This window comes from Myotis lucifugus, unplaced genomic scaffold (assembly GCF_000147115.1).
Source record: "Myotis lucifugus unplaced genomic scaffold, Myoluc2.0 scaffold_106, whole genome shotgun sequence".
NCBI lineage: Eukaryota > Metazoa > Chordata > Mammalia > Chiroptera > Vespertilionidae > Myotis > Myotis lucifugus.
In genome coordinates this window covers 1,380,198-1,402,271 of record NW_005871154.1, presented here as the reverse complement: position 1 = coordinate 1,402,271, position 22,074 = coordinate 1,380,198, and the positions used below count along the sequence as shown (strand labels likewise).

Here is a 22,074-nt window from a genome sequence, read left to right as displayed (position 1 = left end):
AGATTTAATTCAACTATAAGTACATCTAAGACTCTGAATAATTTTGAATAATTAGAGAATGCAGTGGAGTGATATTATAGCTAGAACCAGAGGTAAAACTACGACCCAACAGCCAACATACTATGACTAGTAATTGTCTTCTACTTCCTGTATGTGTTTCCCCTCCCCCCCACCCCCATCACAATCCCAAAGGACCTGAATCCCTAACAGCACCAAGGTTCACTTACCCCTTTACCCAACTCTGGGAATGGATGCAGGATAGCGCTACACTTATCTACCACAAAAGTTATCTCAAGGATGGATTAATCTCCCTGAACGCAGCTGTGATCACATACCTCAACAAATCCTCAACAAATCTCCAGTGTCTAAACTATTAAGTTCTTACTTAGCTGAGTAAACTAGATCCTCCACTATCTTGCCTCAACTTACCTATTTAGATTTATCACCTGCCATTCCAACCTCAAAGCATATGCTCTCCATAAATTAGACTATTTGGAAATTATTAAATACAACATTTAAGTTCCATTCATTCATTCATTAATTCAATAAACTTTTATTGGAGTCTGTACATATATAAAGCTATGTGGCAGATGAGCTAGAGAAACTACAAAGATGAATTGAACATGTATTCTGCACTTAAGAAGAAACTTGCTCAATAATAGAGATAAATTACATAACTAAAGTGAAAGGTATAAGGTGGTAAATCTGTTATATAAGTAAGTGGAGTTAAAATCCATAGAGGCCCAAAGAGGGGGTGATCCCTTCCAATGAAGGGCTCTTGGAAAGTGGCATTAAATAATTAACGTTCAATACGGGTTATTGAATTCAACAGTTATGGAGTGACTGCTCAAAACTTGCTGAGATTGGGGGACATAATGTTGAACAAGAGAGACATGATCCTTGCTCTTGTTTACTTAGAGTCTAGAGGGCAGATGAGCATCTGGTTTGACAAGTGCTGAGGTAGGACTGATTCAGGAAGGGCACCAGACCCAGAAGCTCACTGAAGCTGAGCATTATGGCTGAGTATCAGCTGGATGAAGAGTAGAAGGGAAGAGGGTTCCAAACATGTCTGAAGGTACACAGATGAGCTAGAGCACACTGTGTTTGGGAAACTTTACAAAGATTGAAATGGCCAGAACATGGAATGGGAGGTAGGAGAATGGGGAGAACTGAAGTAGTAGAGGAAGATGGGACTGATTAAGTCACTTTAAGTTTGCTGTACTTTATTATAAGAACATGGAGATCCTTTATAGTATTTAAAGTAGGAAGGAAACTGATCGGATTTCTATTTTAGAAAGACCAATCTGGCTACAGTGTGGAAAAGATTTAAAGGGATGTAGGAATGGAGTCAGGAGGCAATGCAACAATCCCAGTGATAGTTGAAAATGACCTAGTCTAGGGCAGAGGACATGGTTATGGGCAGGAGTGTATAGGTCATAGGAGGTAGAATTTACTACCAGGCCCAGTGACTGAAGAATGCAGAGGAATGAGACATATAGGAAGAACATGGTAAGAAGATGAAAGAAACATCAGAGGTTTGTCATTTGGTGAAAAGTTTTCTTTAAGTGGGATAAAAAGGAACTCTTTCAAGATAGCATGGTTCTTGATGAGTTTTCAAACTATAGAGACATATTATCCTGTTCTTGATTGCTGGCAAAAAATGCTGACACTCTTAAATTTCCCTGAGTACTAATACAGAGGATCACTAGAAAAACTAGCATAATTAATCCTGACAAGTGTAAGAAGAGGAAGCCTGCTTCCTTTTCAAGACTCGAAGCTGGCCCCAGGCTGCCAGCCAAATCTTACAATTTCCTTCTCTACACTGAGTATATTCATACTTCCTCATTTCCCAATCTGCTGCTGGAAATTCCTCTAGGTGCTAAGTCAAATATATTGGGGGCACTTTTAATTCCTCTCTTTCCTTCCTAACTTCTCAAATCTTATTTGATCTATTTTCTAAAGACATCAGAATTAAACCATTTCATTTAGATCTACCTACCTCTGCCAGGTTCACGATATATCATTTCCTGCCTGGATTACAGCAATAGTCTTTTAACTGGTCTGTTTTCTACCTTTGCCCATCCTCCTTCTACTCAAGCCAATTTTCAACAAAATAGCCAGAAAAATTCTGTTAAAATATGTCAGATCATGACACTCCTTTCATCAAACTTAACCAGTGGCTCCCTTATTACTGAAAGAAAAAGTCAAGTCCTTACAGTGACCCAAGAAGTCATACAGAAGTTTAGCTCGTGGTGCTCCACCCTTACCCTTCTGACTCCTTCCTGGTCCTCTGCACTTAAATTATTCCTCTCTAGGCACTCTAATCTCCTCCCTGATCTTCAAATATGCCCAGGTGTGGTTCTGCCTCAAGGACCTTGTACTTACTGTTCCTTCTACCTGGAATGTGCTGCCTCAGAGATCTGCAGAGCATTCCTTCCCCAATTCAGGTCTTGACTCAAATATCGTTCTCTCTGTGAGAGCACCTCTGGATATCCTGCCTAAAATGCATTTCCACCCCTCTCTTTCCACACTTTCCCTATCTCCTCCCCCAATATTATTTTTCTCCTTACCACCACCTAAAATGCTATGTATTTTATATATCTGTCTTATTTATGGTCTGTCTCATCTACCCACTGAAATGAAAACTCATGAGATATGGGATTTTTTTCTGTTCTTTTCACTACTCAGTGCCTAGAACAGTGCCTGGCACATAGTGGGTCCTCAACAAATATTTGTTGAAATAATTAAAGAACTGTCCCTTCTAAATAGATCATTACTACTATTTTCTTTTCCTCCTTGAATGTACTAACACTAATCCTACCTACTTTCAAAGGCTCCAAGAGCACTTCCTTCATGAAGACCACCATGATTGCAGATCCTAAAATTAAACTTGCCCTTCCAAACTCTCTATTACTTTCTCTACTCCTCTCACAGGCACCCTGAATACCTTACTATAGCAATGTAGGCACACTTACGGGACAGAGAATTTGAACTCAAGTTAGTCAATTGCCTACCTTCCTCTGTTTAAATCTTTAAATAGAGGCAGAGTTACTCACCTGATTGATACTACTTCCAGAAAACTGACTAAAAATAGGCCATCTTTGAGGTCATCTCCAAACTCACTATCAGAATTCAGCAATGAGTGTTTTTATGTCTATTAAACATGTGGTAGTTGATTCTCATTCTTTTATTTTTTTGTCTTATTAGCAGAATTGAGAGATCTAGGTTTACATTCCTGTTTTATGTCTTCCTAGCTCTGTGACTTGGAAAAGTTACTTAACTCTTCTAAGATTAAATTTAATCATTTGTTAAATGAAGACCTTCACCTTGCAAGGGTGATATGAGAATTAAATAGGAAAGTCATAAGTACCTCACACAAGGCCTGGCACAAGGTAGGTCCTTTATAAATAGTAACTATATCAAAATGTACTAGTAAATCATAATAACTTTTAGTCACTATGTTTTATGGTTAAGACTCTGGAGAATAAAAGCAAGCCAAAGGTCTCCTCTGATGTGATGCTCTCAGGTGCTCATCTTTCAGGTTCTCCTTCTGATTTTTTTAATGCCTTGTCTATAGGAGACAGCAACTGGCACTAAGGCAAAACTTGAACCTTATTCACTTGCAAATAAAATCACAGTGCTCAGGGCATGGTTCCTGCATTCTTTGTTGAATGGGTGCAAGAATGAAAATTTGCATTTGTTTGGCAGTTGTCAAAATAATTTTTTGTGTGTACCAGTGATGTGCATCAATACTGTGTCCAAATTGTAGAGATAAAGAAACTGATGTGGAGACAGGTTAATTAGATTTTTCGAGGTCACACAGATAGTCAAAATCGTAAGTAGACAAGAAATTCTAGAGCTAAAATTAGTATCTTTTTTGCTATATAACATTGCTTTTCACTGGAAATATGCACTCCCTGAACAATATAATGCAGTGGTTCCCAACCTTCCTAATGCTGGGACCCTTCAATAGAGTTCCTCATGTTGTGGTGACCCCCAACCATAAAATTATTTTCGTTGCTACTTCATAACTGTAATTTTGCTACTGTTATGAATCGTAATGTAAATATCTGTATTTTCATTGTTACAAATTGAACATAATTAAAGCATAGTGATTAATCACAAAAACAATATGTAATTATATATGTGTTTTCCGATGGTCTTAGGTGACCCCTGTGAAAGGGTCATTCGACCCCCAAAGGGGTCACCACCCACAGGTTGAGAACCGCTGATATAGTGTATTGCCCTATTAAAATATTTTTAATTAAGTGCTAAAATTAGGGAGAATAAACTAGCAATAATATTGGATCTTTCCTGGAAAATGCTTTGTGTCTGTCCCCTTGAATAGTGCCCACTGGTGGGCCCAGGAATATATAGAAAGAGCTGACCACCAGCAAGAGCTTGAAAACCAAGGAACACATGTGTTTGTGCACAGTCTGTTGAATCGTTTGTTACTATTGAGTATCCAGGACCAACTGGCCTATTTGGGGAACATTAGGGTCTTATAGAAGTTCCTGGTGACTCTTTCCTCTTGTCACCTAAAGATTTCATATGATTGTAAATTAAAAAAAAAAACTTGCTAGAAGAAACTAATGGAACTTTAGCCTTTGTAATTTCTCAATTCACTTTGATACATGTATTTTTAAAGGAAGATATTTTAAACTGTTTTAGCATTCAGGCTGCAGCAGGGGTTCAATTTAGAGATATTCAAGTTTGAATTCTGCCTACACCATTCCACCTACTTTCCAGACTCTTTCCTTCAATTAGAAGAAGCAATTCATGGCTGAGCTCTCACCTTCAGGGGGCTGACAGCTGTGTTGAAATGTGTACTAACAAAATAAATTCTTTACAAAATGCTTTAATTTCATCAAACTCAGTGAACTTGGAGCGCTTTCCACTATAGATGAAAAAACGAAGGGAATCAAGACGACTGACTGTAAATAACTGGCAAGTTTAGCTTTTTGTATAGAGGGGGGAGTGCTACCCACATTAAAAGCAATCAATACAACAGATATTTGTAGATGTGGGGAGTCAGCTGATTAATTAGAGAGTTTTTCTGCCTCTTATTTCCTCAGGTTTAGACCTCTGTCTAGCTCCACCCCCTTCCTAACTCCACATAGTTCTAAAGGGGGTGAATCTTCGAGATGTGATCTTAGCCCTAGCCAGTTTGGCTCAGTGGATAGAGCCTCAGCCTGTAAACTGAAAGGTCCTGGGTTTGATTCTGGTTGCAGGCTTGATCCCCGGGGAGCATGCAGGAGGCAGCCGATCAATGATTCTCATCATTGATGTTTCTTTCTATCTCTTTTTCTCTCTCTCCCTTCCTCTCTGAAATCAATAAAAAATATATCTTTTTAAAAAAGATGTTGTCTTACTTTATGTTAGAGAGTGCATGTCAGCTCCTCAGAGCAGCTGAGCATAGAGGCAGGAGAACAGGTTCTAGAACTAGGCAGCAGGTTAGAATCACAGCTGGGCTGTGTGACTTTGACCAAGGACATTAACCAGTCTGTGCCTGAAGAAAATGGGTTTAATAATAGTGTCTAACTATTTTTTATTTGGAAATACTTCATTTTAACTAAAATAGTTTTATACAAGTATGAAATAAGTTTATACTTACAAAGCATTTGATGAAATAAATTGATTTATGTTACGTGGTTCCTGACCCATGTTCTGTTATTAATGATCTGGTTTATTTCTTCACAAACAAATTATAAAGATCTGGAAGAAGTATATTGCCAACCAGGGGCTTTAGCTAGGGCAAATGTGCCAACTGTGTTCTTTGAGGGGTTGTATAATGTAAGGCTTTGGAGTGTTTTTCTTGGAGAAATATCATAATCTATTGGACCCATCTCAGAGAGTAGACACCTTTCTTTCTGATCATTTCTTTAACATACAGATGCTGGATTCTTTTACTGGCTGTATAGTGTTCCCTTGTATGGATATAGCATGATTTATTTTGACTAATTCCAGATTGTCATAATTTCTTTCTTGGGTTACTACAACAGCCTCCTAACAGATCTTACTACCTCTGATCTTGCCCTGCCTGAGCCTCTATATTTCCAATGTAGATATATAGGGAGTTGTCTTTCTAAAGTGCAAAACTGATTTTGTTAGCCCCCAATCAAAACCATTCAGTTGATAACAAATTATACTGCAAATACCTTTTCCTGACCATTAAGACCTTTCTTATTCTGCCCTCAATTTCTCTCTCTACTCCAATCTATCATACTCCCTAGGGACCAAGATTCTGTGTCCTTTACAGAGGTAGCCCTTGTGCTACACCTGACACATCATTGGCACGAGTAACGTATATAAAATATATGAATGAGGACTGGTGTCTCAAAGGTACTCAGATTGTCAAGTCAGTTTACTGAAGCAATTTTTCCTTTGTAGAAAGACACTAAATAAAATTAAACAATGCCAGCTTACAACAGGATCTGCCAGGTAGACCGGACAATACTATTAAGTAATCAGTGTGATTTTACCATCTAATAATACTACATGGCAAAAATCCAGGCCCAGTCCATATGGAGAAAGCACCCCGAGTCCTGTTTTTCCCACTGAATGCAGCCAAGAACCCTGGGTGGAATGACTTTCTGTCCTGACAAGTAAAGGTAACAGGAGAACGAGGGAAGAAAACCAGGATTCGTAATGCCACTGAACCATGCATGAGATTCTTGGATCTCTTTCCTCCAGTACCTCCTGGCCTGGACTCAAAGGCAACCCCAAACATGGGCTGTGCACCAGATTCCAGTGCAGGCACCAAGAGCACCAAGAGGAGCTCTCTATTACTGGTCTTAAGAGTGGAAAGGGCACCCTACAAGGCAGAGAGAGTGGGAGAAAAGCCATTTTTTTGTGTTTATTTGTTTGTTTTCCTATGCAAGTCCCTGGCATCTCTGCAGAGGGGAGCAGCAAAGACAAATGTGGCTGGGCAAACACCTGTAACGTAGGGTGGGGACCCTTCTCTGTAACCAAAGGAACTGTGTCCCACGAGTATGGAGACCCCCCCCCCGCCCCGCCCCTTGCTTTGTTCCTTTCTCTAGCCCTCTCCCCACTTGGCTCCCATGATAATCTAGCTGAAGGAACAGAAAGTATGAGACACCGGTAGGAACTAAAGCCTCCAATTTCTACACAGGAGACAAGGAGGGGAATGAGAGAGGCTGGGACCTGGAGTGTCAGGGAGACTATAGAGCAGGAAGGAGATCAAGAAAGTGATCCCACAAAATTGAAGATGAACTCCTAGACTCCCCTCTGAGTTGTGCAGGCATGGGTTTGACCCCTGTCAGCATACCAAAGTTTTGAGAAGTGAACTATGGGATTCAACACTGCCTCGGCCCAAGACTGGCCCCTCAAGGAGGCACATGCAAAGTAAATACCGATAGCACTGCCAAGGCCTGGACAACTGCCCTGATCATGGGCTCTCAGGCCACAGACGGTGGGTGCAAGCTTATAACCTGAAGATAACCAGATCAATTTCCTGTATTTTTAAAATAAATATTCGACATAAGATAACATTATGTCTGAAATGTCCAGAATCATGAGATGATCCCTGAAGGAAGGGGACTGTCTACGGCCACTGGGAGTGCTGTAAGGGTCCCACCACCCTTTACTGATCTTCTGTCTCCATTCCCAAGCATCCTGCTCTCCTTTGGTTGACACAATCTTTCTATAGATGTCTTCATAAACTCAGTTATATTCACTTCCTTTGTTCTTGCTAGTCAGACCCTAGAGAGAAATTCTGGCTCATTAGTTAATTTATTTGCTGGCACATTCAGAGATTAAGTTATTGATTAAACAGACATTTACTGAGTCCTTATTGTATGTCAGACACTGTGCTGGATGCTGGTGATATAAACGTGAGTAAATAATATCTCTTTCCTCAAAAACCTTAGCGTGTAAGGCAGGCAGGGGCTCAGTGATAGAAGTTTGTGAGGGTATAAAGAGTTTCACCTTCTTAGGGCAGATTTTAAAGTCCCAAGTGTCTGTCATAAAAGGGCTCATTTTCTCCAGATTTCTTTTCTTATTCAATAGGAGGAAAGAGAGGACGTGTTACTGACTTGGCATGTGAATGCCTGAAAGAACTGGACCTCATCCAGCAGTATTTCCTGTTTAGGGATTAGTTTGTAGGGTCTGCTCTGGGCCGGCCGAGTGTAGGCAGGAGGAGGTGTGCCAACTCAAACTTGCCAACTGCTCTCGGGCCGGATCTGTCGCACAGCAGCCTGCACTGAGGAAATGGGAGAGGGAGGGCGGCTGTTTTCTCTTTGTTTCTTCAAAACTGGATTTCTAATTTAGAACACTGAACATTCAATCCTAATTTTGCTATTGTTTCATCAAATCAGAAGGCCCCACAAGGATGGGCAGAAACTGAATCCTCCAATCTGTGATGACAATTTAATTTTATAGTGTTCAAAACATGCTCTTTCATTCATCTGGGGAACCGGAACTTTGAAGCTTAATAGCCGTTAGACAAAGGGAAATCAGACCGGCTTAACAATGTGGAATCAAAGGATGTCTGAGATGCGAGAGATTTGGGGAAGCATCTAGGTTAGAAGCTGCAAAAAGGAAGCCCTTGGGCTGAACTCCTTTATTCCTCTTCGGCCTAAATGCTATTTTGTGGAAATTTCACATATGAATCCAGCTTTGTAGACTCTTGACAAACTCAGATGTCACAATACTGGCTTCACATTCTCACCTGGCAAATGCTGACCTGCTTCTATTTCTTATCTCTTTGGCTCCTCTAGGCATCTGAGATTGGGACTGCCTAATCTGGTCCAATATACTCATTTTATAGATGATGGAAATAAGGCCAATAGAAGGAAAAGGATTTCCCTAAAGTCATACCTTTGATGGTAGCTGGCCCGCTACCCTTGTGTCCAAACTCTTGGGTTAGTGCTATTTTCATATGGGAGGCAAAAAAACCCCATGATTGAATATTGTTTTCAGCAAGCTAACTCATGACTATAGAGTAATGAAATTGGCAATGGTTTTCTTTTTCAAAAATCTTGTTAGTTCTTTGTGTTAGTCTTTATGCTAACTACGAAAATGCATTCAGATGGCCCTCGTTATTTCCTCTCCACCTACCAGTTGGGGAAGAATAGTAAAGAAAAGCAGGCTCTACGGAAAGGGATTCAAATATTTTCTAGGAAGGAGATTATCAATCTGGAAGATGCCATTGGATAACATACTGTAACGCTGTAATGAAAAAGAATTGCTGTGAAACAAATTCTCCCAACTCTCATTTATTTTCCGGATCTACTCATTCCTCATGCCTCTGGCAAATGGATTCCAGTTATGCTCAGTGGATGACACCATAATTTGTTTCCTGCTGTGACAGCAGGGCAGAGCATCCCCCAAGCCAGAATTAATCTTTGGCCATTACCTGCTCCCACAGAAATGTGTTTATACCTCCATTACAACACATAATGCTTTCTGCCATGCATTAGCATCACCTATGTGCTTGTCTGTGCCCACCACAGAGTACGAGCATCCTGAAGGCTAAAACTGTCTTGTTTATATTGTATCTCCCACAGTTCTAACACTGTGGTATAGAGTGTGCAATTAATTCTTTCATTTAACATTTATTAAACAAAAGCCTCTAAATATACCAGGAGATTCAGAGGTTAGCTCAGAATAGACAGTCAGCTCTATGAAGACCAAGCCCACATTGATCTTGCTTATTATTGTATTTTCAGCACCCAGAATAGTGGTTAACATTGTCATGAATACATTGGCAGGTCATAATGAATGATGGGTAATGTAGTGGGCCAGAGAGAGAAACTAATAATATAATGAAGATGCAAGTATTTTCTTGGGAGCATATGTTAAGATTAATAATAAAAAAGGACTAGTTATTTATATGGTCTAGGGCAGCGGTGGGCAACCCCTGGCGTGCGTGCCAAACATGGCACGCCAGTAACATTTGCTGGCACGCGAAACCCTCTCTTATAATCTTCCATTTACAATTTTTTTCTTAATATCGACTTTTTTATTTTTCAGATAAATTCAGTGTAGGCGCATCTTAGATAAATAATTTTACATAACAAGTTATCTTAAAGACCATAAACATGGATTGATGAGAGAGGGGAAGAGCAATTTCTATGCCTCTGCCTTAACTCTCCCTGCCTTCCTAGATCTGACCAATGTTTTGGTTTCATCCACAAACGCTTGTGAATCTTTGTTCTCAGTGATGAATTTTGTTAAGTCTCGAAATAGGAGTAGCCTGACGGATGACAGTAGTAGCTCGTGCATATCTCTGAAGGTCACAAAATATAAACCTGATGTAAAATCTCTGTCATCAGTGATGCAGCAGCAAAAGTCCCACTGATAATATCAAACAGAGTCATAAAGTTTTCTGTCGGACTATGAAAAATAAATGTATTTTTCATCATCATATACTGTGTTTTTGTCGCTTGAATGAATATTATTATTTCTTCAAGTTTCTTCACATACGTACACCTTAAGAGATATCAAGTAGGCGTAACATGTTCTCAAAAATTAGGGTTGGCACGCAGAAGAATTTTGAGTCAGAGATTTTGCTGGTTTTGGCATGCACTCACAAAAAGGTTGCCCACCCCTGGTCTAGGGCTTAGTCAGAAACCAGTGATGTCATAAAGGAAAGGTTAGTGTATGCGAGGGTTGAAGTAACTAATGACATTACATAAATCATCCATTCCCTTTCCTAACACTGTGCGTATTGTGCATCAGGAAACATGGAAACACTGGGAACCTAGAGTTGTACCCGGTCCCCTACAGATACACCAGTTTAGATTTTCTGCAGTGACTCCAATTTATAACTGTGCCTGAAATACAGGCAGTTGACCTCTAAATGCTGATATTAAAATGCAAATGATCGCAGTAGCTGTGGAAAGAAGACATCTTCAGGGAGCTACAGAAACTCAACAGGGATCCTACACTTCTATGTGCAGATCGCCAAATTTTAAATTTAAATGATTCACCATTAACTGCTGGTTGGCAGTCCTCTGATGGATGTTATTTCAGCTAGCATATCTCATTCATTCACATTACAGTATTTTGAGGAACTTCCATATGGTGTGTAAATGAAGGAAGAATTCCACAGGGATATGAAGGCTGGTGGTTATGCTATTATTCAAAAGAGTAAATGGCAAAAAGCCATAGCATTTCATTCTCATTTTTAAACTCAGACCAGATTCTTAGACCAGAACTTTCCTGCATGGCTCTGTCTGTCTGTCCATCTTTGTCGTCATTATTCTTTTTCATTTTAACTGTGTTTCATAGTGTTTCCTGAAGATGTGGCTTTCCCATCTTTATCTGGTGAGTTTCCTCACAGTTTAATGGTCACATTACTGTGAAGTTGCACTATAGTTTCCCAGGTAGGATTGAGTAATTCTTCTTTTCAGGGCTTCCTTATTTGGAAAACAAGGCAATTAATACCTGTTTGGAGAGTTGTGAGATTTAGAGATAATACATACAGAAGTCAAGACCCTGAAACAGGTACTAAGTAACTAGAGACTTGTGCTGCTGTGGTTGTACACCTAGTACAATTTATGTACAAGAGGTCACTAGATGAGTCTAATATGTTTATAAAGTTTTGTCCCCACCTGTGAACATTTGAGAACTACTCTGCTTTTTTACTCACGTAATGTCCCAGAGTTTTTGCTTCTGAAAATAAGGGATGCTAAAAACTTAACTTCTAATTAAAAATTACAAGCATGATAAATGAAAAACCCATCTTGTATAATAAGCACCATAATTGAAATGAAGTAGAAAATTGAGAAAATGAATTACATTGTGGCCTATAAATTTTCTGTGAAGAATTAAAGCACAAAATGCAGAGTTCACAAATTGTACACATGGAAGATTAATTATCACGTGTAATACAAGAGATTTGATTAGGGTAGAGATAGTTGTGCAAAATGTTATCCACTGGGTCATTTTTATTAAAAAAGTCCACTTCCGAGGATGCTAGTTACTGCCTCATTAGTACTGGCTTCTTTATTATAGATATTACTTTAAAATCACAATAATACCACTTGCAGCCATGACAATGGTTATTTTCTATAAACTATTTTATTCTGAAATATTTTAAAAGTAGTCATTAAAGGATAAGAGATGGGAGAAGAAGAACCCCACAGATGCTAGATGCTGGGTGCTTTACTTTCATTGCCTCATTTAATCCTCAGGGCAAACATATAAACTAAGCATTATATTCTGCCGTTGTTGAGATGAGAAAATTTGGGCTCAGAGAGTTAAAATAAAATGCCAATGACATAAAGTTAAAATGTGGTAAAGTGGAATTTTAAACTCAATTTAAGTGGCTCTATAGACTGACCTTTCTGTGCCTGTATCTACCCTAACTTTTTATAAACATAAAGTCACTTTTGCAAATGTCATTTTCTGTCACTTGAAATTGAGAATAATCATCTCTATTAATTCTGAAAGTAGCACTTGAGGGGAAAATTATATATATATATATGTATATATATAATATTTTAATTAATAGTACTGGGTACTATTTACTGAGAAATTATTATTATCCTAATTTAGTCATTATTAAAGCCCTACCATGAACCTCATTTTAAAATATATTTATATTTTTATTGATTTTAGAGAGGAAGGGAGAGGGAGAGAAAGAAACATCAATGATGAGAGAGAATCATTGATAGGCTGCCTCCTGTACGCCCTCTACTGGGGATTGAGCAGCATCCTGGGCATGTGCCCTGACTGGGAATAGAACTGTGATTTCCTGGTTCAGGTCTATGCTCAACCACTGAGCCACAATGGTAGGACAACCTCATTTTTTATATAAGGAAACTGAGGTATTAGGCAACTTTTCTAAGGACAAATAGATCGAAAACACATCAAATTGTAAAGCATCACTAGTTTCTGGGCGGAACACTTCTCAACACTCTGGCACTGTATTAACACAGAGAATCTTGGGAGGAATAACAGAAGAAACCATTCTATGAAACATTAACTTTCTTACCTTGTAGGCTCAGTCCCAACTTAACTTCAATCACCTAAGCACCACACAACACAACCAAGGTCTTTTCTCGTGCACTGGTATTTAATACCTGTGTTAAAGTCAATATCCAATAGCATGGAAACTAAACTAAATCTCCTTGAGACTACTCAGTGAGGGATTGATTTTTCCTGCAAAGTTCCATATTGGGTTCAATGGCGGCTCAATGTTATCAGCTGGACAACTTACTAATTATTTGAGCTCCAATTCAACTATTATTTTTTTATTAAAAATCTACTGGTTTGGTTTTATCTACTGTTCCATGTATTTGTTTTGCATTTAAAGAAGGCAGCACAATATAATAAAAAAGATAATTTTAGAGTCTTAGATTCAAATTTTTGCTCTTTATTTGGCATTTACATGTCCTTGGCTGGGAAACCCAGTGAATCTCATTGAAGCCTTAGTTTGCTTAGCTGTAAAATAACAGCTATAATCATATCTGAGGATCAAGAGAGAGCAAGTGAGTGAAAGAGCAAGAGGAAACCTTGAACCATTGATAATTATAACAAATTAATACTGTTATTTTATAATCTATAGAGTTTAGAGAAGGTTATACCAGTTTTCTAAAGAAATCTGTGAGCCAGTTCATCTTCATTCTAGAATGAAGCAATTCAGAACTGAGACATTCATGTCCTTTGAAAAAAATTCCCACTTCTTACGTCTAATTGTTGCTGTAAGTCAAGGTGGGACCTGCCCTTGGTTATATTAACTATGGCCCCATCTGTAGATGTTTCTGTCCTGAGTCTGAAATACTTCCCTTCCCTGCATAGTCTCCAGGATTGATTCACTTTTTTTAATCACAGAGGAAAGCCACGGAGTTAAAAAATGAAATGATTCACAAAGACAGAGAGATTTGTGTACAATCTCTCATTTAAAAACACTTTCTAAAATATCAAGTTTAAAAAGAAGTAAAAAAAGACAAGAAACTACTTGAATACTCAGTTCACCTTACCATTGTGAATGTGCATTGATTTTATTATAACCTGGAATTGGATCCCTTTGATTCCTGGGATCACCAACTCAGCACAGGCTCAGAGCTACATTCGGGGTAGTGGGGGTCAGGGGGGACTACAGAGGGGTTGGGACACCTGTCACTGGACAACTGGCCTTTTTAGTAAACATAATATACATTCCTTTATTCATGAAACAAATTTTTATTGAGCACCAATTATATGCCGGAGCTATTCTAGGCAGAGTTTTGAGCCAATATTTGTTAAGCACCTAGTGTATTTAATAATCTATAAAACTGCCTAATGGCAGCACAGAAGTCAGTCTCATGTGTGTACACATGGTTAGCTTAGCTTATTTGAATTGTACGGCCTGAGGTTTGAGACTGCTTGGTCACTTACTAGCTGTGTAATCTTGAGCAAGTTATTTAACCTCACTAAGCATTTTTTCCTTCATTTTTTTTAAAATAAAAAGGATAGTAGTGGTTTCATAAGATTGATGGTAGCATACAATGAGCTAGTGCTGGGAAAGTGGGGGTAAGAATAGAGCCTAGCAAGCAAGTAACAGCTTATTAATGTTAATTATGATAATGACGGTGGTAATGAGACCACTTATATCATTCCCAATTACTGAATTAAGCTGTAGTAATCTTCATTATTTGGGTGCATAGGATCCAAATCCCCTTCCTGGTTTTGATGAGCTCCTCATTGCACCTAGATTCTAGGGAAGATGAAGTAGCCTTGTCCTGCGTTCTCCATGCCTTGGTTGCGAGGTAATGGGAATGCAACCCATTGGAAGCACCTTCCCAGGAATCTGGAGAAAGTGACTTAAAGCAAAAGGATGGCCCATATTTATTTACAAGGAAGCGAGTGGTAGGGCTCATACGCAGTTCTATTCCGGCCAAACTGCTGAAAGCTGAGCTTCTTGTTTCATGGCCTAGAGAAGTGGTCCCAGTTTTCAGACTTGGTCTCCCACCTACAAATAGGTGCGGGGAGGCCTCACTATTCTTCCAAATAACAGTACTTATTTATATTTATGATTTATTTTACTTAAGAGAGCCAAGATAAAATTAGTTTCCAGTGCTTACAACCAAAACCCCTAACATGAGTCAAATTGTTTTTTGGAAAAGAAACCTATTATCAACTAGACAACTACTTACTAATTATTTACATTTCAATTCAACTGTTCATTTTTATAATAATTATTGGTGTGGTTCTATCCAGTATTCCATGGGTTATACAGGTACCTTCAGTACGACAAAGGGAAATTATTTAATTTCATACTAAAATAGAACCCCGGACCAAAAGATTTCCTGAGCTGAATTCTTTGATGAAAAGGATACAGACATCCAATTCAATTCACCCCGCTGCTTTCTCACGCATGGGATAGCAGATGCCTTGCATGCTGATTTCATGAGGGAGAGCTCTCGCCAATTGCCTGTGACTATTTGAATCAGCTAATTCAGTTTAGAAAAAGAATCACCAGAAAAATTGTCTTCTCTCTCGTCACTGATTGAGACTTAATTAAATATTACCTTAGAGCATAAAAGGAAACCTTGCCCATGCCTGCTTTTTCACCTCCTCCAAAGAAATGGGGAAATATGGGAGGAAGGAAAAATGGCAACAGAGAGAATGGGATAAGAAACTGACACTTTCAGGCATCAAGGTGACTCCTACTAAAGAAAACTTGCCATGTGCTTCTGAGGGTGAGTTGAAACACCAATTTTATTTTCCGAACCTTCTGCATGATGTCCAGTAACAGCTAGTTATCCAGAATTTAAAATATGTCCCCATTTAAAGAAATTTACAGTATATCAAATGCAGTGTTCTAGAACCATTCAACACCCTTAAATACTGTTTTAATATTTTTCTAGAATTTCCCAGATGCAACAAATGCCAATTCAAGCAGGATATGGGAAACATGTTAACCTGGAACATTCAAGGAAGCAAGAATTTACACATACTTTACCAGTGCACTAACCTATGTTTTTCTCTACTGTGACCTGGAGAGATTTATTTGAGCTACATTTTCAGACAATGCAATTTTTGGATGAATTTTTTTTCTTAGAATCACGTTCTTTTATTCGTTCTGAAGTGTTGAGATTCTTAGCTCTGTGAAATTTCTAGAGAAAAATATTGTACAGAAGCAAAATACTAATAATGATACAATTTATTGAATTTTACTAAATGCCAGAGACCATGTGCTCTGGACTGAATTGTGTCCCCTCAAAATTATGTTAAAGTCTAAAGTGCAAATGTGATGATCTTTGGGAGATGGGGTATTTGGGATGGGACCTATGAGATCATCAGGGTGAGGCCCTCATGATGGGTTAGGGTCCTTATAAGAAGAGACACCAATGAGATTATTCTCTTACTCTCTGCCATGTAAGGAGGCAGCTGTGTGCAAGCTAGGAAGGGGTTCTCCACAGAACCCAACCATATTGGCACTCGAGCACAGTCTAGCCTCCAGAACAGTGAGAGAATACATTTCTGTTACTCAAACATCCCAATCTATAGTATTTTGTTATGGTAGCCTGAGCTAAGAGACTGCATTAAGTGCTTCATTGGTACTAGTCCACATTCTTTTCATAAGATCTCTATCAGGTAAGCATTTAAGATCATCCCAAATTTACATCGGAGTTTAAGTAAAATGTTCAGTGTCACAGAGCTATTAAGTGGCAGATACAGGGTATAAATCTAGCCTGTCAAATGGCATAGCTTGCACTTAACCACTATACTATCATGTCTCCGGTGTGTATAACTTCTTATTTATTTAAAACCACCACTCATAAGTCAATATAATCAGATTTGTGACATTTACTAATATATGAGTTTATCTCATATTTCTTTATGGTACTTTATTTGGTCAAATGGTTCCTGCTCTTCCTGAAGTTACTGTCTCAAGGACGGACACAAGGACACTTTTCATTAGCCTCGCTTTGAGTTCTTCATGCCTCCATCTAGGCTTCTAGTAATGTACTTACTGGTTAGTAATTTTGCACAGGGGCAGGGAGGGGGGGTCTTCATTACCACTGCATATTGTTAAAGTAGCAGTCCCACTTCTAATCATCTCTTTGTATTTCTACCTGCATAATTTAATACTTGAAATATTTTAAGTGAAACTCATCTTCTCTATCCAATTTATTCCCCTTTTCAATTTTCTCTATTTTTCTATTAACAAAGTTTTCACAATAATCTATAAGTGAAACCTTGAAGTCACCCATGACTCCTCCCATCCCTTCCACCTCAGGAGTCACCAAGTTTATGCCACTCTTCCAAGTTTATCCAACAAGAGCTGCTATAACACCCTAAATTCTAGGGGCTTCATAAAATAAAATACTAATCTCTCCTTCAGCCAATAAACTCTGAAGGATACGGTCAGATTAACCTTTTTAAATGTGATTTTTTAGATCATTTTCTTTCTTAAAAATCTTCAACACATCTCGAAAAAAAATGGCGACCAGCAGGAAGGTAGGGAGGGAGAGAGTGTGAGAGCGCAAGGAAGTGATAGAGGAGTGTGTGGACGTGTGTGGTGTGTATGTATGAGCTAGGGACAGTTAGATTCTGCAGGTCTTCTAAGGGGCTGCTAAACCCGGCAGTCTTAGACGGCGGAGTCCCGCTGCTCCCGGCGCGGACACTCCTGGGCGGCCAGCACAGGCACAGCGACCACGCCATCTTTGGAAACAGAGCTGCTTGAGACTAGGATCCTGGCCTCAGCACCACCCAGTCTGATCGCAGACGCATACCAGGACCCTGCAGCCACTGGGGACAGAGACCTGTGACCACAGCTACAGATCTGCGGACATCAAAAGTTCAGAGATCCCCGCTGCAGATCCGTGAGTAACAGAGCCCATCCCCCCTTCCCGCAGGCTCGCGGGCAGCGCCTGGGTAACTAACTGTTAGACCCTCCCCTTGCCGGGGCCTCAGGGTTGCAGAACTTTGGCCTGGAAATGCGCGAGTACCCTGGAACTGATTCTTTGTGCACTGCGGGCTGCCGAGCCCTGGGCTGGGAGCAAACCAAACGCGCGAGCTCCGGGAACTGAACCTAAGCCCACTGCGGGCTGCCGAGCCCTGGGCTGGGAGCAAACCAAACGCGCGAGCTCCGGGAACTGAACCTAAGCCCACTGCGGGCTGCCGAGCCCTGGGCTGGGAGCAAACCAAACGCGCGAGCTCCGGGAACTGAACCTACGCCCACTGCGGGCTGCCGAGCCCTGGGCTGGGAGCAAACGCGCGCGAGCTCCGGGAACTGAACCTACACCCACTGCGGGCTGCCGAGCCCTGGGCTGGGAGCAAACGCGCGAACGGGAATTTGTCCGCGTAACACAGTCCCAGGGACCCCATTTCTCGGGGCAGGAGCCAGCACCAAGCACCAGTGACTTGACTGTGTTTCTTATCACCTGCGCCTGAGATCCTGATACCCTGTGCATTCATACCAAGAGCCAGTGAATCCATTTCCTGGTGCAAGGGCACACAGGGACCCGGAATCTCAAGGCGAGGTCGCGCAAAGCAGCAGAGACTCTGATACTGGTCTCTTGGGGAACACTGACTCCTGGCGCATGCTAGGGGGCTCTGGTTTTCAACACGGTGCAGGCAGGGTCCCTGATTCTAAGGGCACATACGAGGCCACATTGAGCGCTGGCAACACTGACTCAGAGCGAGCCTGGTTCCCACCAACCAACAACAACCACACAGCTTAGTATCAGAGCTCTTCAGCGACACTAGGGTGGTGGGAGGCTCCCACTGCACACAGCCCAGGCCCACGCAACTCGACCTTTGAACCATCGGGAGATAATCAGAATGAAGAAACGACACAACACCCAGAGGAAAGACAATGAAGAATCACAAAGAAAGGAAATTAATGAAGTTGAAGCATGCAACATGACAGAAAAAGAATTCAGAATAATGGTTGTACAATTCATTCACCGGATGGATGAGAAAATCAACAACCTATGCAAGAATCAGGAAGAAATGAAAAGTGATATAGCTACAATCAAAAACACCATGGAAAGTTTCAACAGCAGACTAAAAGAAGCAGAAGACCGAATCAGTGAGTTAGAAGATAAGGTAGAAAAAACAAGCCCAATTCTGAACCAGCAACTGGAGAAAAAAAATTAAAAAACAGGGAGGAGAGCCTAAGGGAGCTTCAGGACAACATGAAACGAAGTAACATACGCATAATAGGGCTGCAAGAAGGACAAGAAGAACAGCAAGGATTAGAAAATCTATTTGAAGAAATAATGACAGAAAACTTCCCAGATATGGGGAAGAAAAAAGTTACACAAGTACAGAGAGTCCCAGGCAAGATGAACCCCAAAAGACCCACACCAAGACACGTCATAATAACGATGGCAAATGTACAAGACAAAGAGAGAATCTTAAAGGCTGCAAGAGAGAAACAGAGAGTTACCTACAAAGGATCCCCCATCAGATTATCAAACGATTTCTCAACAGAAACACATCAGGCCAGAAAAGAATGGACAGAAATTTACAAAGTGATGCAAAGCAAAGGACTGAATCCAAGAATACTCTACCCAGCAAGGCTATCATTCAAAATTGAAGGGGAAATAAGAAGCTTCACAGACAAAAAAAGGCTAAGGGAGTTTATCACCACCAAGCCAGCAATGCAAGAAATGATGAAGGGACTGGTGTAAAAAGAAGAAATAAAAAGCCCAGAAAGAAAACAGCCACAAAAAAATAGAAATGGTTACAAACAAATACCTTTCAATAATAACTTTAAACGTTAATGGGCTAAATGGCCCAATCAAAAGACATCAAGTGGCTGAATGGATAAAAAAACATGACCCATACATTTGCTGTCTACAAGAGACCCACCTCACTAGAAGGGACTCACACAGACTGACAGTTAAGGGATGGAAAAATATCTTTCAGGCAAATGGAAAGGAAAAGAAAGCTGGGGTAGCAATACTTATATCGGACAAAATAGACCTCAAAGTGAAGGCCATAACAAGAGATAAGGAAGGCCACTTCATAATACTAAAGGGATCAATACAACAAGAAGATATAACCCTGATAAACATATATGCACCCAATGCAGGAGCACCCACATACATAAGAAAACTCCTGGAAGATATCAAGAGAGAGATCGACAACAATACAATCATAGTAGGGGACTTTAATACACCACTGACATCACTGGATAAATCCGCCAGACAAAAACTCAGCAAAGAAACAGCAATCCTAAATGACTCACTAGATCAGATGGACTTAATAGACATCTACAGAACACTTCACCCCAAAGCCACGAAATATACGTTCTTCTCAAGTGCTCATGGGACATATTCAAAAATAGACCACATATTGGGTCACAAACAAAGTCTCCCCAAATTCAAGAAGATTGAAATCATAAAAAGCATCTTCTCAGACCACAAAGGCATAATATTAGAAATAAACTACAATAAAAAACCCCCGAAATACTCAAACACTTGGAAACTGAATAGCATGTTATTAAATATTGATTGGGTTACCAATGAGATCAAAGAAGAAATTAAAAACATCCTGGACACTAATGACAATGAAAACACATCAATCCAAAACCTTTGGGACACAATGAAAGCAGTCCTGAGAGGGAAGTTTATAGCTCTACAGGCCTACCTCAACAAACAAGAAAAAATGGTAGTAAATCATCTAAATCTACAGCTCAAAGAATTAGAAAGAGAGCAACAAGAAAACCCCAGAGTGAGCAGAAGGAAGGAGATAATAAAGATTAGAGCAGAAATCAATGACATAGAGACCAAAAAAACAATACAGAAAATCAATGAAACCAAGAGCTGGTTCTTTGAAAGGATAAACAAGATTGACAAACCACTCGCCAGGCTCACCAAGAAGCAAAGAGAAAGGTCCCAAATAAACCAAATCAGAAATGATAGAGGCGAAATAACAACAGACCCCACAGAAATACAAATGATTGTTAAACAATACTACGGGCAACTCTACTCCAACAAACTAGACAACCTGGAGGAAATGGACAAATTCCTAGAAAAATACAACATTCCAAAACTCAATCAGGAAGAATCTAAAAACCTCAATAGGCCAATAACTATGGAAGAAATTGAAGCAGTTATCAGAAAGCTTCCAGCAAACAAAAGTCCAGGGCCAGACGGCTTCACAGGGGAGTTCTACCAAACATTCAAGGAAGAACTAAAACCTACCCTCCTCAGACTACTACAAAAAATTCAAGAGGAAGGAACACTTCCAAGCTCATTCTATGAAGCCAGCATCACCCTAATACCAAAACCAGGTAAAGACATCACAATGAAAGAGAATTACAGGCCAATATCCCTCATGAACATAGATGCCAAAATCCTCAACAAAATCTTAGCAAATCGGATCCAGCAGTACATCAGAAGGATCATACACCATGACCAAGTAGGATTTATCCCAGAGATGCAAGGATGGTACAACATCCGTAAATCAATAAATGTGATACATCACATAAACAAATTGAAAGAAAAAAACCACATGGTCATATCAAAAGTATTCTCTTTATTTAAAGGCTTCATACACAAATTCTGAGCTCTATAAATGGCAATTCTTCATGTTTGAAAGAACTTTCCTCAGAAAAACACCAAGTCAGTTAGCCAGAATTGTAACATTATCAGAAATCTTGTCATTTCACAGCTTTATACCTCTAATCTTGGTGTTTGAACAGGGCCTTAAGGAAAGTATAGCTTTATTTTCTTGTATTTCAAGGGTTTCACACGTTTCTAATCATTTCCATGTACAATCATTGTGTATTTTAAGAGTTTAACCAACATGAGACAGTTTTCTTAGAAATATATACATGAATCTTCAGGATTTAAACTGCTTCATTCAAAAACCTCCAGCCAATTCAGCCAAAATAGTAAACAGGAAAAGTATTTTCTTTATTTAAAGGTTTCATACACATATTCTGATCTCTATAAATGGCAATTCTTCATGTTTGAAAGACCTTTTTTCAGAAAAACGCCAAGTCAGTTAGCCAGAATTGTAACATTATCGGAAATCTGGTCATTTCACAGCTTTATACCTCTAATCTCCGTGTTTGAACAAGGCCTTAATGAAAGTATGGCTGTATTTACTTGCATTTCAAAGGTTTTCATACGATTCTAATAATTTCCATGTAAAATCGAG

The 22,074-nt window shown here is 39.7% G+C and overlaps 1 protein-coding gene across 1 annotated transcript in view; it reads right to left on the bottom strand.

Annotated features, from left to right (window-relative positions):
- The window catches only part of GRM5 (glutamate metabotropic receptor 5), a gene marked incomplete at its 5' end in the record, with an annotated part of 280,548 nt that overhangs the window by 89,046 nt on the left and 169,428 nt on the right, over positions 1-22,074 (bottom strand).